The sequence below is a fragment of the Amblyomma maculatum genome, chromosome 8, assembly GCF_055883805.1.
Source record: "Amblyomma maculatum isolate TAMU_Amacu chromosome 8, ASM5588380v1, whole genome shotgun sequence".
NCBI lineage: Eukaryota > Metazoa > Arthropoda > Arachnida > Ixodida > Ixodidae > Amblyomma > Amblyomma maculatum.
Window position 1 is genome coordinate 117,902,980 of NC_139351.1, and position 17,558 is coordinate 117,920,537.

At 46.8% G+C, this 17,558-nt stretch overlaps 1 protein-coding gene and 1 long non-coding RNA gene across 3 annotated transcripts in view; both read right to left on the reverse strand.

Annotated features, from left to right (window-relative positions):
* The window catches only part of LOC146182297 (tyrosine-protein kinase transmembrane receptor Ror2-like), a 502,076-nt gene that overhangs the window by 465,223 nt on the left and 19,295 nt on the right, over nt 1-17,558 (reverse strand). The window lies entirely within an intron of this gene.
* LOC146182298 (uncharacterized) lies at nt 539-959 on the reverse strand. 2 transcript variants are annotated; one of them, XR_014700052.1, is made up of 3 exons: nt 888-959; nt 751-771; nt 539-672 (listed from the first exon to the last, which is right to left on the reverse strand). It is a non-coding gene; the product is annotated as an uncharacterized LOC146182298 (long non-coding RNA). The 2 variants fall into 2 exon arrangements; XR_014700051.1 differs by having other exon boundaries at nt 751-777.

Here is a 17,558-nt window from a genome sequence, read left to right on the forward strand (position 1 = left end):
CGGGCTTCTATTTCGCAAGCACAACATGCGTATTAATTTTACACGTAAAAACATTATTCATGACATTTTTGCTAAATATCCGCATGTGATATTCTAAACAGAAAAGGGAAATTTGCACTCCTATATAGCCCTAGCTGAAATGCCATGGATGTGGTATCTGCAGAAGGTGTTTTCACGGCACGCAAACTGAAAAATTAAAAAAAGTTGCCTTCTTTTACACAAGAGACTCCAATCAACTCTCATCAAATTATTGCTCATTGTCAAAAGTACAGGGGGCCAGAAGTTTGGTTCATGGATGTTGATCAGGAACTAAAATTTGCACTGTTTAAAAGCCAGGAAAAAATATACTCAAATAGCGCAGATCGGACTGAACTTTTATTTTCCCTCCAAGTCTACATTATGCAGTCTTCTTCAAGCCCTCTTCAATGCACGATATGGGGCGCAGTACTGACAGGGTCCTGGTTGATGTTTGAAGGCCACAAAAATGTTCTAAAACAGCAAATGTGTTCTTGTTGTGGCTGCTGTATTTAATATCAAAAATCCAATATATTTCTATAACAGCTGCAATACCGTCTGGTCAATGGCATCCATATTGAGTGCCTCAAAAGTGGCGACGATTTCTTTTGCTTCATGCAGCTGCGAAGTCTCCAAAGAAAGAGCGGGGTAGGTGTCCTGCGCCAATACCATGAGTCAACATTAGTGCCAATTTTATGAGTAAACTATCGAAGGGAAATGAAACAGTACACTTACCGGCCCTTTCAGAAATCTGGGCTGCTCCTTCGGAAGCATCGGCAATATGCGTAGAGCACCAACCACGAAGCAATCAGTCAACCAAAATTCTGTTATAGCACTGAGCAAGACTATGAACATGAAAAAGTTATACATACATTTTTTGTGCCTCCTTCCAATTTTTCGAGACGTGCTCCTATCTCGGAGGCTGTTTCTTTGGCACACCGTCGGCCCTAATTGGCCAGCTCCAAGCACCGTGCTCCGTAGTGATTTATAAATGTCAACAACTTCGATGCGAAATTTATGCCTGTCATTGCGGTGAACTCCTCATGAAGCTTGAATGAGAAAAATTTTCACTTAATTACAAAACTCAATATTTTTATCGATAATATTAAAACATAAATCGAGACACAAAAGGAAACACCTGACATAAGTCTGTCTGGTTGGGAAATTTACCTTAAGGTACAGGTGAATAACCCCAACAAAGTTCTTCAACAGAAAGACACGAAGTTTTGAAGCGGACTTGGCTGCTTCTTGGTGTAACTCCGGGCGAGGCGCAGCTTGGTTTTTTAAGCCCCTGCATTGACCACCTCCGTGTCAATGGCCGCAAACCATAGATGTATGAAGAGGGAAGGGTCCCAAGAGAGCGATTAACATTCCCCGTTGTTTGCTGAATATGCCACGACTCAGGTAAAAGCCTCCTGCGCATATAAGTGTCATTGTCTTCTATACTAACCGTTCTATTGAAGTCGATTTTGTGATCGCATCTGTTGCAGTGTTCGGACACCGCACTGGCTGACTATGCAGTTGTCAAACGTCCGCTCTGTGTTGCTTCATGCTTTCCTCGAAGTTTTTCTTTTCCCCTACATATGAAGCCGGGTAGACCAAGCAGGGGTTTTGTAGACCATGCTTTGAATATTTTTTTTTAGGGTGGCGGTCTTTCGGCCGAGATAGGAGACGTTCGATGCTGGTTGCCAGACCCTTCCCTCTTCGCACATCCATGGTTTGCGACCGCGCAGGTCGTCAACACAACGGCTTAAAAAGGCAAGCTGCGCCTTGATTAAAATTACACCATGAAGAAGGGGCCCAGTCGGCTTCAAACCGTCGTGCGTTTTTGTTAAAGAACTTAGATAGGGTTCTTCACCTGTACCTTGAATGAGGACATTGGGCATTCATGCGAGAAAGAATTCGGAAAAGGAATAAATATAGCATCCTGCTCACCATTTCCGCATTCGATAGAGCAGGGTACTTTTCGATAACTTCAGCTGTTGATGACTGCGTGTCTTTCATCCACTGCCTCCTTGATGCACTGGTCTGTTTCATCAAATGGAATAGTTTCGCGTTATGAGGAGAAGGCCGCTTGACCTCTTTTTTCATGAACTCCACGTGTCCATTAACGGTCAGTTCATCATGCAGAATTGCTGCGTCTGGTGGGAGATTTGTAGTCTGAAAAGAAACACCAAAATGAAGAGCTGCAGGGCTGAATAATCTACACATAACACAAAAAGGGCAAGCCTAACATATACTGTTTCTAACGTTTCTTTGAATTACGTTGCATCGTTTCTGTTACTAGACATACGCGACGAAGCTGTTTTCACTGCACTACTGGCCCAATCGCATTAGTCGGATCACAGTGATTGTGCGAAACAACCCTATTCAAGGTAAGCCAAGGCAAAAACAATCGAAGCTGAGCATTTTCTTCCTGTGTAAGCTATTCAAAAAGGAAAAATGCAGTGTTAGGAAATACATCAAGTTAGAATGCCCGGGGATGAACATAGCCGAATTGCCGCAAAAGGGCTTTCAATATTTATCCCTTTAATGAGAAGTATTTCTGAATGCTTGAAAATGCTCATGTGAGTCTGAAAGTCTTACTTTCCACTGAAAAACATGTCAGAAACCCACGTTTTCATCTGCCATTCTGATCGAGGCTAGATCAGGCAGGACATCAACGGATGCGCGTATCAAACATCGCGGATCGCTGCCTGTTACTCTGATAAAGGTGCCCTATTCAGGCGGCAGTCCACATTGCACATTTAGGTTCGGAAATCACTTACCTCCATCCGTCCTCTCACCAAGGCATGACCAAAGTCCGTGTTCTTCAAAGCATCCACAACATCGGTCTGCGTTTGTCCTTTAACACTGATTATCTTTTTGCGCTCTTTAAACAATGGTATTCGAATGAACGGAGTTCCGTAGCCATTCTAACACGTGGATAATGTTCTGATCAAACGCCTACAACATGCTTGACAAACACGCACGCACGCGAAACGGGCAACAAGCGGCTTCCCGCGCGACTGTGCCCCGACGTAACGTAACACAATCGTGCACCCGCCAGGAGCCTGAACCGACGGCGCTGTCGGCGCCGCCACCGCCGTCCACCGGCCAGTTTGGTGTCTGCATGGGGAAGCGTAGCAGGCATGGCAACAGGAGCCGGCGCGCCGCTGCTGATAGCTGCCGGATCTCAGCCTCCCCTGGGGTTGACAGGTTTTTTTCGGGGCTCAAACATAGCTAAATGGATCAAATATTTTGAGTCTGGACATGTGCGCCATGTGAAAGACTTTTGCATAGAGAACAGACGTGTATATCAGCGTCCTCGAAATGCATCAAACTGACAGTAATATTCTTTAGTTCGCTGTAAGCAAGGTTTATGTTTTCCTTTTTCTACTCAGGTGTCAACTGACCAGGCATATCGGAGAAGCCAGCTGCAGCTGCAAGGCAGGCATTGCAGGAAAATGAAAACATGTTGCTGCTGTGACAGTGTTTTAAAGCGCAGCGATAAGTTGCCGAAAACTAGTCATCCGCAAGCATTAGGAATGCAAAGTTCCAGAAAAGTACCCGAAGTTTTCGACGGTTACCAACTGAAACTAGAAGGAATCGAAAATTATTTTAAAGAAAAATGTATACATGCTACTACGTAGGACAGTCATTTTCCTCATGCCGCCTCACTCAGGCCACTTTCGGCAAGCTGCAGTTCGTGACGTTTCTGCTCAACGATGACGAGGAGGGATGGAAGCCGAGTCGATGGCGAAGGTCATACATAGCCATTGCACAGCATATCGTGGGAACGCACCGCCGGCGGGTTTCATTGAGGTGTAGACGAGACGCCTCATCCGAAACGAGAGCAGCCGGCGCCGATCGCTCGCTTCAAACAACCACTGCCGTGTCCGCCAAGAACAAAGAGCCCTTCCCTCGCGGTGTTGCCTTACGCGCGCTGCGGCGTCGCCTCCTCTGTTTCCGAGGTCTATGCAATGGCCCTGTGGCCGCGTGAAAGTAAACACATGCAGGTTTTATAGCTCCTCCTTTTCGACTTGATCGTTTTGTTCACTGGACACATTTACTCTGCCTTATTTGCTGAGCTTGTTGGCATTTATACTGTATATTATTAATAAATGCAACACCTAGCCCTACTTTTCATTTATTTTTCCTGTTCCGTTTTCACAGAAAGGTGAATAGGGGATCGGAGTTCATGAATGGTACGCAAAAAGTGTTTAATGCTTCATCAACAAAGCATTGCCCTATCAAGTTCCTCTGAGGTGCGATATACAGGGTGATTATTATTTTTTTAACGTTTACAGCTCATTAGTTTGAAATCTGACAGAGTAGCATCGGTGTGGCCTAATCATGTGCACAGCTAGATGGACACGTGCGTCATAGAACTTAGTGATTGGACAATTACACAACAAACTACATATAAATGGCTGCATAATAATATTGCACAATTGAAGGCTTTCAACATAGACGCTGAGTCGAGTTCTAAGTTTTCCTTGATTGGCAATGCAGTTAGAAAAATTCGGATAACATGTACGCATTTCAGAGATCGTTAAGCTCATGTCTCACATTCTGCATGTTTAAAATGGTGTAAAAAGCCCTTGGATACAGAAAATACGGAATACGCTTGCCTATTTGATGACACAGAAGCAATTAACGTGACTTCAGCGACAATACTTCAGCGTCCGTGCAGCGACGTCCTCTTATAAATCTGCAAGGCGGGAATCCTCTTAGATGTCTATGGCCGAGATAAACGTTTTTAGATGCATAATCATAATGAAAGTTTTAAAACTGTACTCAACTTATATGTTTACGGCCTTCAGCTTCACGATATATTTCCCTCTCAAAATGAAACTAAAAAGGCTGCCTAGCTAATTTTAATTAGTCTTCGAGCTCTGTCCGCCTTGCTTAGATTTTAAAAATAGCACCTATAAACGCCTAAAAAATTACATGTATAAAGGGATGTTTCAGTTACTAACTTGGGCACACGAGGTAGTAACAGAGACGTAGTAGTAAAAAGTTAGTAACGGTCCAAGAACTTACCAAGAAGTTAGCAACGGGGAAAAAGAGGTTAGCAATCGCTGCAGTTACTAACTTTTCGCTCGACTAGAACGTTAGTAATGGTCCTAGAAGTTAGCAATTGCAAGCAAAAAGTTAGTAACTCCAGCCGTTACTAACTTTTTGCTTGCAGTTACTAATTTTTTACTAACTTTTTTTTAAGAGTGTATGCTACAGGTTCTCATTCAAAGGTTCTGTTAGCGTATCAGGGCCTTATAACATATGCATCCCTCCCTGCTCACCTCTTTCCCATTTCCCTGCGTTACTTCGGCGTGCAGTTATAACTTACTGCTGTCAAACATCAATGTGCTTGTTTCACTGCAACTGCAGCTGCAGCAGCTGCAAGATCCAGACGCACCTGTCTCCTCTTTTTCGTGCAGGTCAATAAGCAATGTCTTGAATTTGAGAGTGGCTCGTTGTGTTTGGTTGTGCTCCCTTGCTCGGAGGTGCTATGTGAGTGTGTGGCGGGTTCTTTTGACTCATTTTGCCTCCTGGTGCTCTTGCTAAGTGCAGGCGTAGAGACCAACCCAGGCCCCTTGACTGTATCTGGGCAGCTTGAAGCCACCATCGAAAATCACAAAGTGCCATCTATTGAGCTAAAATGTATCAGGGAGAAGTTAGAGGGTCATATATCGGAGTCAAACTGAAGGCTGGCATGAAGAAAAAATAGAATCCTTTGCACCAACAATAAAGAGGGTAGAAGAGTTCAATTCTGGAGCTACAGGGGCAGATTGCATGACAGTGTAGCAAGGTTGATGACCTAGAGTACAGCTCTCGGCGTAATAACTTGATTATCTTCGGGATCAAGGAAGACAGCACAGAAACTCCAAAGAGCATGAAGGATGCTGTGTTAACAGAAGTGTTTAAAAACAAAAAAACAAAAAAAGAACCTCAGAATTAAAGTCGGAAACATCGCTTCGACAGGCAATCTGAGGATAAGAGCCAGCCAGTGATAATACGGTTCCTCAATTTTAATGCAAAAATAGACCTTCTTAGGAATGCGAAAAAGATGAAATGTTCAAGAATGTCATTATCTGAGGACTACCCCCTTCGAATTCAGACAGTACGAAAACTGATGTGGTCTACCGTTAAAGATAGTTGCAATCCCGAGGACAAGGTATGCCTAAAATTTGACAAGCTGTAAGACACGCGGACGTGGAAGCTTGCTCCGCGAGGGAGTATTTCATTGAGTGTCAACAACCTGATCGCCATCTATAATGCCCAAAGTAAGAAACCTGAATGGATGCCAGTTTTGAGCCAGCTGGCTAACCTAAAGCGTAAAGCAAGGCCCCCGTGTGCTGTGCGATGTCAGTGCACGTTAAAGAACCCCAGGTGGTCAAAATTTCCGGAGTCCTCCATTACTGCGTCTCTCATAGCCCGAATCGCTTTGGGACGTTAAACCCCACAAACCAAACCAAGCCTGTCACAAGATCAAAACACATTGCTAATATATTCAATGAGTATTTTATCTCGGCGTAGCTAATAAAAACTTGAGTTTTCCTTCTAAGCCAGACATCTAATCGTCTTTAATGCCAGATGTCTCCGGCGAAGGAATTTTTATCCTGGTTTTGAAATTTCATGTTAAAAAGTCCAGTGGGCCTGATAACATTCACCCGGCTTTTCTTCGCCGTTATGCAGAATGGTTGTCTCATTATCTCTTTGTTATTTTCAATGCCTGTTTGGCTCAGTGCGCAGTACCGTCAGAATGGAAAACTGCACGTGTCGTACCAATCTTTAAGGGAAACGAGCCAACTTGCGTATCTAATTATCGCCCAATTTTCTTGCTCTCGACCAGTTGAAAAATGTTTGAACATGTCATTTGCCGAGCCATGACAGAATTTTTGGAATCCAGCCATATTCTATCTATGAGCAACATGGGTTTAGGCGTGGTTTATCTACCATCTCACAAGTGATTACCACTTGTCATGATTTTTTTTATCACAATTAATAACAAACTACAAATGGAAGCTGTTCTCTTGGATTTCGCTAAAGACTTTGATAAGGTTCCGCACACTAAACTCATAGAAAAGCTTTACATTGCCGGAAGCAATCCTAAGATTATTGACCTTATTAAAGCCTACTTATAAGATAAATTTCAGTATGTTAATATTGACCGTGAGTGCTCTGATCCACTCCCGGTTTCATATGGTGTCCCACAAGCATCTGTTCTGGATCTATCCTATTTTGATCTATATAAACGACTTAACGAATATAGTTGATTCCGAAGTTAAAGTTAAGCATATTTGCAGATGAATGCGTTCTATACACTACAGTTAGCTCCACAGTAGACCATATTAAACTTGACTGTAATCAGGACATCTCTAATTGGTGCACCCAACGGGGCATGTTTTTTACCATTAATTAATGTTTGGTCCTTAGTATTTGTAATAAGAAAACTGTTCTGACACATCTATATTGTATAGCTGGCGTAAAACTTCCAGAATCCACGTCTGTAAAATACCTTGGCGTCCAGATAAGTAATAACCTGAGTTTGAATGCCCACATCGATGTTATTGGCCCCAGCCAAGGTGAAATCGTCACCGGTCAAAGCTTTAGTGCGTCCTCCTCTCGGATATGCATGTTGTCTATGAAACCCTTACACAGTCAAGAATATTGTTACGATGCGGCAAGCCGTGAAGACACGACAGAACATGGCCGATGGCGATGGTAGATGACGTTAATTGTTGGCGGGCCTAGCGCGAGCGCTTCTCCCGCGCCACTGCCCTCTTCTTCCTCCTTCCTCCGTAACAATATTTCGAAATTAGAAAGAGTGCAAAGGATCGCAGCCCGATCATTTGCAACAGAGTCAAAAGCACAGATAATGTTAGAGGCATGATCAGCTCTACTGGTTTAAAATCCCTTCAGGCAAGGCGCACTAAAGCAAGGTTGAAATTTTTGTACATAATATAAAACAATCTGATTAAAATTAATTCCCATGACTATATTACTCTTGTTTCATGGGCAAGTACGCGTTTTAATCATGGAAAAGTTCTAGAAGAATTGCGAGCATACTCCAATACAGTTAAACACTGATTTATTATTTTTTTTTAAACAATTACAGAGTGGAATGAACTGCCGATGTGTGTAGTGAACAGCCCGAATGTAGAAATATTTATTGATAGCTTGAGAGCCTTTCGGAAGTGAAACCTTTGTTTCTTTTTTTGCACAATCTGTTCGCTTTTATATGAATCTCGTGTATATTTTGTTGTTCCTTTTTTTTTTTTTGCTTGTATCTTTGCTCCCCCCTGCTTGGAGTCAAAAGACACCGCAGTATTACTAAATAAATAAATGATTCTGCAATATTGGTCGTTTCGAACTCCGCGACGCTGTAGACACACACACACACACACACACACACACACACACACACACACACACACACACACACACACACACACACACACACACACACACACACACACACACACACACACACACACACACACACACACACACACACACACACACACACACACACACACACACACACACACACACACACACACACACACACACACACACACACACACACACACACACACACACACACACACACACACACACACGCGCGCGCGCGCGCGTTTTCTTTCGGCCAAGGCGCATATGGTGGGCGGTCAATGGCTACAACACGATATCAGCGATTTGGTTGTTGTTGTTGATGTTTTTTGTTTGTTTTTTTTTTTTTTTGCACTTCAGATATCTTAGCCAAACGGAATTTGCAAACAGCTCTCTCGTGTCAAAGGCAGATCGGTAAACAAAGCAAAGCAAAGAAAACGGAGATGGGTATCTGCGTAAATCGCCGAAGGTCTCACTGTCGTAAACGTTTCTCGAAATTCGAGACAGCTCAGCGGTTCAACGCGTGCTACTTCAAACGCGAAGTTTAAATCCTGTGCATTTTGAGAGCCGTGCAATCGCGCTTAGCTGCGAATCGGGCTAAGTTGAAACCGAAGCAGCCGTTCGCACATTTGCCGCGCGCGTCTCTTCCATCACCGCCACTATTTCCAAACAAAGCACGAGCAATATGAAATGCAGAAGAAGGAAATGGACAAACAAAGAGTGAGAGGGTGTATAGGAAAACTAACAAGAGGAGAGAGAGAAAGACAGGACTTTCACTCCTCTTTCACTTTAGCCTTTCCCTCTACCGGTCGCGTAACACATACGCACGCACAAGTGCACATGAAAACCACGCATGAACCCCAGCTCGGGGCCAGAGCTAGAGCGGATGGCGTGGCGACGTTGACACAACAGCGGCGACGACAGCAGCCGCGTCGGGATGACGACGAGAGAAGAGGGCGGGGATAGCACGCAAGGGAGAAGGTGGAGAGGTAGGCGCCGTACAAAAGGCGGCCTTCTCCTCGACGACCATAGCGGTCCAGGCAGCGCTGTCACCGGCTCCTGGATGTGCGAGAGCGTGCGTTGGTGTGCATGCGCCGGACAAAGACATCGCGCCGGAAGAGATGCCAATAAAGCACGGCCTCGGCCGACGTCGTCACACGAGACAAAGGACGGGGTGCGCCGCGGGTCACGCGCCGAGGCGCCCTACTCTTGAGGGAACATCATGCAGAGTCACGTAGATGAAGGTTGAAGCCGTTGCTGGCTCCGGGACGAAATTGCTAGCTTTGCATCAACGTCGCCAGAAAATGTCCTATACCTGTAGACACTCTTCGGAGGTTCGGATACAAAATTAGCGGCCGTCGCTGTTAGTGGCACAGTGTTAAACGGCACGAGTGAGCCGCTTCCACACAAAATACGCACTTCGTTAATTCCTGCGCATCAGCGAGCACGCGGTTGGTGACAACGTGCCCTGGAGGGCGGCCGATCAACAAAACATCACGCTTGCAACAAACTTTATTTATTATTTATTTATTTATTTTACAATACTGTGAGCCTTTCTCAGGCTCTGACAGGAGTGAAAAAAATATATATATAAACAACAGGCATAGTGTTCCAAGGCAGCAGGGAAAGCATACAGAGTACACCGTGAATAACACATCAAGGTTGCGGATTTCCAAGCCCAACGTCTATGGCTCTAAATTATGACATTGACTAACCCGTCCACAATGAACGGCTGCCCTTAAGAAAAGGCTCCTCGATAAAGGCGCAAAGTTGAATAAACCAAGAACGTTTCGAGCAGCACGGCTTTGCAGCAAGAACGAGCGGCATTAAACAAAAGAGCCTTCAGACAAAACTTTTCTGTCGTTTCCTCGAAACAATGATGCAAATTGAGCCATCTTGTGTATGCGGCTCATACCGCATGTAGGGATCAATCTCCTTTACGCATAAGTATGACATTTCATGCATCGATGATCCCGTGAAAATGTTCCCACTTTTGAGTGATCCCTTTTCCCTCTGTCTTCCTACGCCACTTTCTGTAAAGCGGTGCAACCAATTTATTACACTCCTAACACGTCGTTGCAGCAACAAATATGTGATAGGAGTGCCCGGCGGAAGTGTTTAATGCTAAAAGAAAAAAAAAGTTTATCGTCGCGCTTAATTGAATAGCATCTTTTTTCTTCTCCTCCGAGAACGCACCAATGAAACAACGAACAAAAAAAAAAAGAAAGAAAGCGAGTTGAGCTAATCAGCTAGCATACCGGCAGTGTAACTCGTACGGTATGAGTGTATGGTGGCAAATCAGGTTGAAAAAGAAAATCTGAACTTTTGAAGTAATACTGCGGAGCGTGCGGAGGGGAGTAAGGAGCGGACAACCCCACAGAAATAAAATAAGAGGAGAGTTTGACTCAATCACAGGGGATGTTATCTTCGATGTATGTACAATCAGCATCAGATGAAACTAGAATATTGAAATTAGATATTTCAGAAAGGAAAAAAAAAACGGATAAAAGCGTGCCTGATAATCGCTTCGACGGAACGAGGAGAACCACATGAAAGTGTTAATAGACTGTTTTCCTGTCGAGCAGCCACATTTTTCAGACACTTTCTAAGAGTTTCGCTTATGCTGTCCGCGTTTCAGATTGCCACTGCTTGAACCTTTATTATAATGTTCATGCCATGTTGTTCGTATGGTCGTCTGAGTATAGACTGCAAGCTGCACAGGGCTTATCAAGATTCGAAACCCTCTTCATGAGCTGCGTTCCACGTAAAATAATAGATGGCCGGTGCGATGTCTGCACCGCACAAAGGGTCATTGCAATCTTGGCAAGGTTCTACGGCTACATGCATATACAGACCGAAGGGGAAAAACAGAAACAAGACTGAAGTTATCTGCATTTCTTTTTTTTTTTTTATCACCAAGGCAAAGCTGTCGCTTGAAATGCAGAGGAAATCCGGCCGCTGGCGCTTACTGACGGGATCCAGATACAAAGCACCGTTATAATGGCAGCGCCACTTAGGCCCAGCTTGCCGTGCGTTTCCGTGGCAGCGGCGTCTACGAAAACGCAAGACACCCTCACAACTCGCATTTAAAACGCAAGAAAGGCACACAGGGACAAAATAGGAATGAAAACAAAATCAGTTAGTCCCATGAAATGCAGCAGTTTGCAATGAATGGAAGAAGCCTTATTGACACAAAGAAAAGATTCCCCCCCGAGGACGCACAGAAACAGCGAGCCAACGCGGGCAAGGCCCACACACGCGGATCATCAAAGATGCCGCTCTGAAGGGTGGGGGAAGGGAGGACGAGAGGGTGCCTTCGAAAACAGCGAAGCCGCCAGTAGAGACAGTGACGGCGGCCTTTGTGCGGGAAGAAGCGGAAGCCGAAAACCGAATTACGGGGGGTACACCACCGCTCCAGCTATTTAAAATGAATATAATAATAAGACAAAAAAACATGTCACACCAGCGGAGCTTCGACCTTCCTCTGTTTATATTACACACAGAGAGTGAGAGAGAGAGAAAGTGTGTGTGTGTGTGTGTGTGTGTGTGTGTGTGTGTGTGTGTGTGTGTGTGTGTGTGTGTGTGTGTGTGTGTGTGTGTGTGTGTGTGTGTGTGTGTGTGTGTGTGTGTGTGTGTGTGTGTGTGTGTGTGTGTGTGTGTGTGTGTGTGTGTGTGTGTGTGTGTGTGCGTGCGTGCGTGCGTGCGCGCGCACGCGCGCGCGCGCGGAAAAATCAGGGTCGCTGCATATGTCTGCATGAAGCAGTGCTGCCGAGCTGCGCTTCTTCGTGAATGCATCATTTATCACATCCCCCAATTTAGATAATGCGTGATCAATGCCTATCGCATATTGTTATAATAAAATGCCAAATAAAGAGCCCTGAGAATACACCGGACCTCCGTTACTGCTCGCTTCCACGGCTGGGGTAAATGTGCCAGGATGGCACGAACTTGTGTCCGTACATGTGCACGGTAATCGCGCAAGGTTAGCACAAGGAGGTGAAACGTGCTAAAGAGGCGCACAGCGCGGTAAGAACAAAACCCAACTGTGCATGCAGATAGGAAGCAGGCCGGGTAAAGCCTCTGTAAGGAATAGTGAATGGAATAATAAAAAAAAAAAAGCATAGCTTATGACATTCACAGCCCCCTGAGCAGTGTCCAAGAAAAAGACTGATGAATCAGGAGGGCTCTCCTGCCGTTCTTATTTCCGTCTTTCTTTCGGCACACGTAAGCAAGCTATGAATTGTTTCAATGGCAGAAATCCTTAGAGTAATACCTTATAGTTACTTAATACACTGACTGGTTGAAATATACTACACCCCCTCCACCTTAATCCATGCGCTCAAAATCCAAGAAAACACCAACGCATGCACGTGTTGGAGAGACTACGGAAAGTTTCCCATGATGCAGCGCCCTAAACGCGACAAACCAATGGTTCCATGGGCGCGCGCCCCCCTCCGCTTCCTTGTCTTTGCTCCGGGGACAAATCTGTCCGGCGGGCGACCGGATGCACGCCCCAGGTCCTCCGCGCACCATCCATCAGTCCCTTCGCAACAGACGACGGGGTAGGCACGCTCCGCAGAGAACTCGTCGCAGGCTGCGTCGTAACCGGAGAGCAGTCGCCGCCATTTCTGCGCGCCGGCGACGCTCGGAGAGAGAAAGAAGGTCCCAGCAGTGTGCAAAAGACTTGAGAGGCCGCACTTCCTCCTCTTTTTTTTCCTCCTCACAGCGGTAACGCCATTGAACAACGTGCTGCAAGTTGATGTAGGTCTATTTGTGGACATGTGCAAATACGGGGACCTGGCAGCACTGATGAGCGGAGAATTATTTTCTTCTTCCAACGGCATCCAACGGCAACAAATTGGATGTGAAGTTGTCAACTTCATTGACTGAACATATATCTGCATATATGATATAGCAACAGGCCAGAGTTCGTTCACTTAAAACATCTTCGTGTACATTGTCCACATGCTTTGCCATGTACAATTTGCGACCGCCCACAAAGCTGTTGTTTTCGAAATACGCCACGCCAACATTTTCAGTGGTCACAAAGACACACAAGAGCGCGCGCTGAATTGTTCGCCCCAGTCAAGAATGCTTTTCCTTTTTTTTTTTTTCTTGAGGGAATGGAGGGTGCGGGGAGGTGGAGGCTGCGCCCCTGAGCTCAAGACACCTTACCAAGCTCAGTGCCGCACTCAACACTCTATACAAAGCCGCACTGCTGCATCTCCCAGTTCACACGTCCAACCAACGACTCTACGAAACAGGCCTTTTTCTGCCTCTTCCTGCACTCATCAACCTCCATCGGGAGCGCCAGCTAGCCCGCTTGTCCGGCACGCAACAGGGTCGATGGATTCTACGGGAGGCTGGAATACCCCCAATTGATCTTCCTCTCCACATACACGGTCATGCACTCCCTTCTAACCTCCGCATTGCACCCATCCTTCGGCACATGCAGCCCGGGCTCCATGACGGTCGTCCACAGGCACAAGCTACCCACCACAACCCTCCTTTCTCTACTCATACGGTGGCGTACACAGACGCCTCACGTCTTTCAGACACTGGCACCTGCGCATATGTCATCTATTCCCCGCATCTTCCGGGCCCCATATGCCACACGTGTGGACCTTTTAGCAGCCCTGCCAGCTCAACAACACTTGAAATCACGCCCATCGTGCGCGCCGCTCAGACAATCGTGCAAATGCCCTCCACAAACAACTACATTATATGCACGGACTCACAAAACGCTATTCGTTCTATCCACACCGCACCATACCCATTGACTTACGAGACAGTCTCGATGAGGCCCTCTTCGCCTTACGCCCAGCCACTGTCACTCTAAAGTGGATCCCTGGTCATTCAGGGATCGCCGGAAATAAGCTGTGTAATCAGATCGCCAGCGATTTCCATAACCGGGCTCCGCTGATCCCCTGGGTCAGCCCACCGACAGGTGACGAGGCACATGCTCTAAAACACCCCCTGAAAGAGCACTATACGCAGCTAAATTAAGATTTTGCCTGTCTTCAGGCGCCCCACCCAGCCCTCACTATCCCCCAAACCAGAGTCCTCCGTAAAATTCAATCAAATTCCTTCATTACCCCGGCGCGCCTTTCCCTTTATCACATGCGAGCTGACCCATCGCGCCCTAACTGCCCCTCCATATAGGCGAATCTTGAACACTATCTTTTCCTCTGTCCTGCCGCCATACAATCCTCGCACTATCCCTACCCCCACCTGTACCCTGGCGTGCCTGTCTGGAATATTCTTCACCGAAGAACCAATTAGCCTTGGTACAAAAGGCAGCCGACCTGTTGGACGCTTAATTTGAGTCCTGAATAAAGAGCATTACTACTACTACCGACCTCTCGTATGGACCGAGCGAGCGGGAAAGAAAACAACAGTGGTGACGGACCCTGCTAGCTATCAGTACAATACTGCCGCTTGCACGTCTGGCACCCGGAGCCTCAGGTAAAAGTCCTCTGGTACGACTTGCTTGCCTCCCGAAAAGAAGTTTTTTGCAAGCGCATTCACTTCAAGTAACCTCATGCGCTCGCTTTGGGAAGAGTCTTGGCAGCTGTCGTCGGCGCGTTGCCACTGGGATAAAGGCCGACCGCAAGCTTGTTCTTTCGCCTTCCATTATGTCGTGAAACAAGGCGCCGCCAGTAGTAGCTTTCGCGCATCAAGGGCGGGGCAGGCCGTCAACGAGAGCGACCGGAAGAAGGTCCTTGTTAACGCGCTGACGCTGTCGGAAAGCAAACCTTTCACGGCTTCTTCCGATGCCTCACACGGATGCGGTAGCATACACGAGAAGTGGACAGTCGCTTATCGCGAGCCCTGAGATGGCGCCACTTGTTCTCGAGCAGTTGCCGAACCGCAACTTTCGCGTTTCCGTCAAGGGGGAAAAGCGCGGTGAGGAGGTTGTGCGGCACTCGTGTAGCATAATGATGGCCCTCCTATTAATTATATTTGCTTTACTCGCACAAAAAACTCTAAAATGTATGACCTATAAAGCATTAAGGATTATAAAAAAACGTTTTCACATTTCATTTTCTTACTGTTGCAAAATTTATGTGATATAAAGGCAGATAAAAGCGTACTTGCGATAGTTTCGTATCTTTTTCTCTGCTGTATGCAGCTGTACGCGCATCCGCGAAGTACGATCATGGCTGCCAACACTATTAGCAAAGGAGTGGAGAGGGTTTACATGGGGGTGCGGCCACCGCTTTCGCTCTATCGTCTTGGTTGTATTAACTCTGTAGTTTCCGTCATCGAAACAGCTGTCCTCATGGTAGCTACTGCCACGAGACAGATCGCTCCTAGTTCCCAAATGCAGAGTGAGCCGGAGAGGAGGGCTCACGAGCCGAAGGAGGGGAACCACCGTGTGCTGGCTGGCGATGGTGGGTGCCGATGGGGCCGGCACACGCGGCCCGGCGCCACTATGTCCAACGGTGGCTCCCTGGCACTGGCAGCCCGCTCCCTCCCACTCCTCACTGCGCAAAACGCACGCCACATTGGCCGCAAGGCACGCGATCCCAGAAGGAAAGCAGGGGGGGGGGGGGGGGGTGGGGGGGGGGGGGGGGTCTGTAACTCTGGGAGAGGTGGGCGGTGGGTCTCGCTCGTACAAGGGGACCCCTTGTGGAGTGGGAGACACCGCGGCGCCCACAACGGCAGTCGGGCCTCTTACTCATTGTTTTGTTTACTTTACCCAGGCACGGATAATGAGGCCGAATACGTGTCTTGTATTTTTTGCATTCCCGCAGGGACAAAAGACGACCCTTGTACTCAGTTGAGGCTTGGAGGTAGCATATGGATACTGTGCCGCACTGTGTGGTTGAGAGCCGCTCATTCTGACACTTATCGAAATAATATTCGAACGCACAGCGAGAACTTATAAGCTCTAACCGCAATCCGACGTCCCTGTAACTAGACGCCGTATTTATTACAACGTTATACCGTACTGCGAAGGCGTGGCTCAGCGTGTGAATACAGCGGGGAAGGGATTCTACTCTAAGGACTCTACACCGCAGTAAGAGTCAACACATTAAGCTAAATAATGCACTGAATAACAACTACAACCAAGTTGTTGGTATTTTTCAGCAAACCACCCTGTTAACAGATAAACACATCAGTTGCCGCCGTTGAGCTTCATCGCCACCGCACACACTCTCGTTATGACGAATTTCGAAATACATGTGCTGTTTCCCAGGGCCTTCGTTGCGCGTGGCCGCCTGCAGTCGGTGGAAGAAAAAAAAACGTTGAAAGCGCATGCGCTTAACCGATCTTTTCTCTTCGGTCCATTGAGCGCGGAATTAAAACAGGTTTCTACGACCACATGCGCCGCTTCCCTAGAGGAAAACACAAAACGAGAAAAGAGAAAACGCAGCTACCGCATATGCGCGGTGTTTAAAAATGTCAAGCGTGTTAAGCACGGCATTCAAGTCGTAGAAACATGTTCAGGTTTGGCCAACGAACTACCTCAGGGAGCACAAATCATGGACCCAATATTGGAGTGCGTCGGCAACGCACAAGTCCTATGTGGGGCCACACATTGCCAATACAGATTGGGCCAATGAATAGTTTGACTGCCTAGGACTTCAATTCAATACGTACCGTCTTTGCCAAAAGTAACCAGGCTGCATGGTTTGCTTTTCCTTTGTATTATAAAGTCAATTAGGTTTCCCAGAACATCCTAACATCTTAATAAGTGGGGACAGGGGCCCGCCTTTACCTTGCAGAGAGTTATACCTTCAGAAGTGGTATGAATTCTCTACCAGATGGCTGAGAATCAGACCCTGCAGCCTGGTTACTTTTGGCAAAGACGGTACCTCTCCGAAGTGCTGCTCCTATACTAAATAGGTGCCGGCAAAACATTAGAAAGGCCGTCTCGCTAGTCCTTTACTTCGGACACAACTTCGCACGCACAGTATGAATTGTCTAAGGCTGTCCTTCAGGCAAATGTGCCGGTTCGACAATTTTGGGCCAATCCACGCGGGGAATATAACCCCCCCCCCCCCCCCCCCCCCCCCGTTTCTTTTTTTGCGTCCCCTTTGCCATCCCTCCTGCTTCTGTTTGTACACGTGATGCGTGTACAAATAGAATCAGGCAGGTATTGCGAGGTTTCTTCCCTGACAGGGGTTTCACGACAGACATCCAAAGCGCAAAACAGCAGA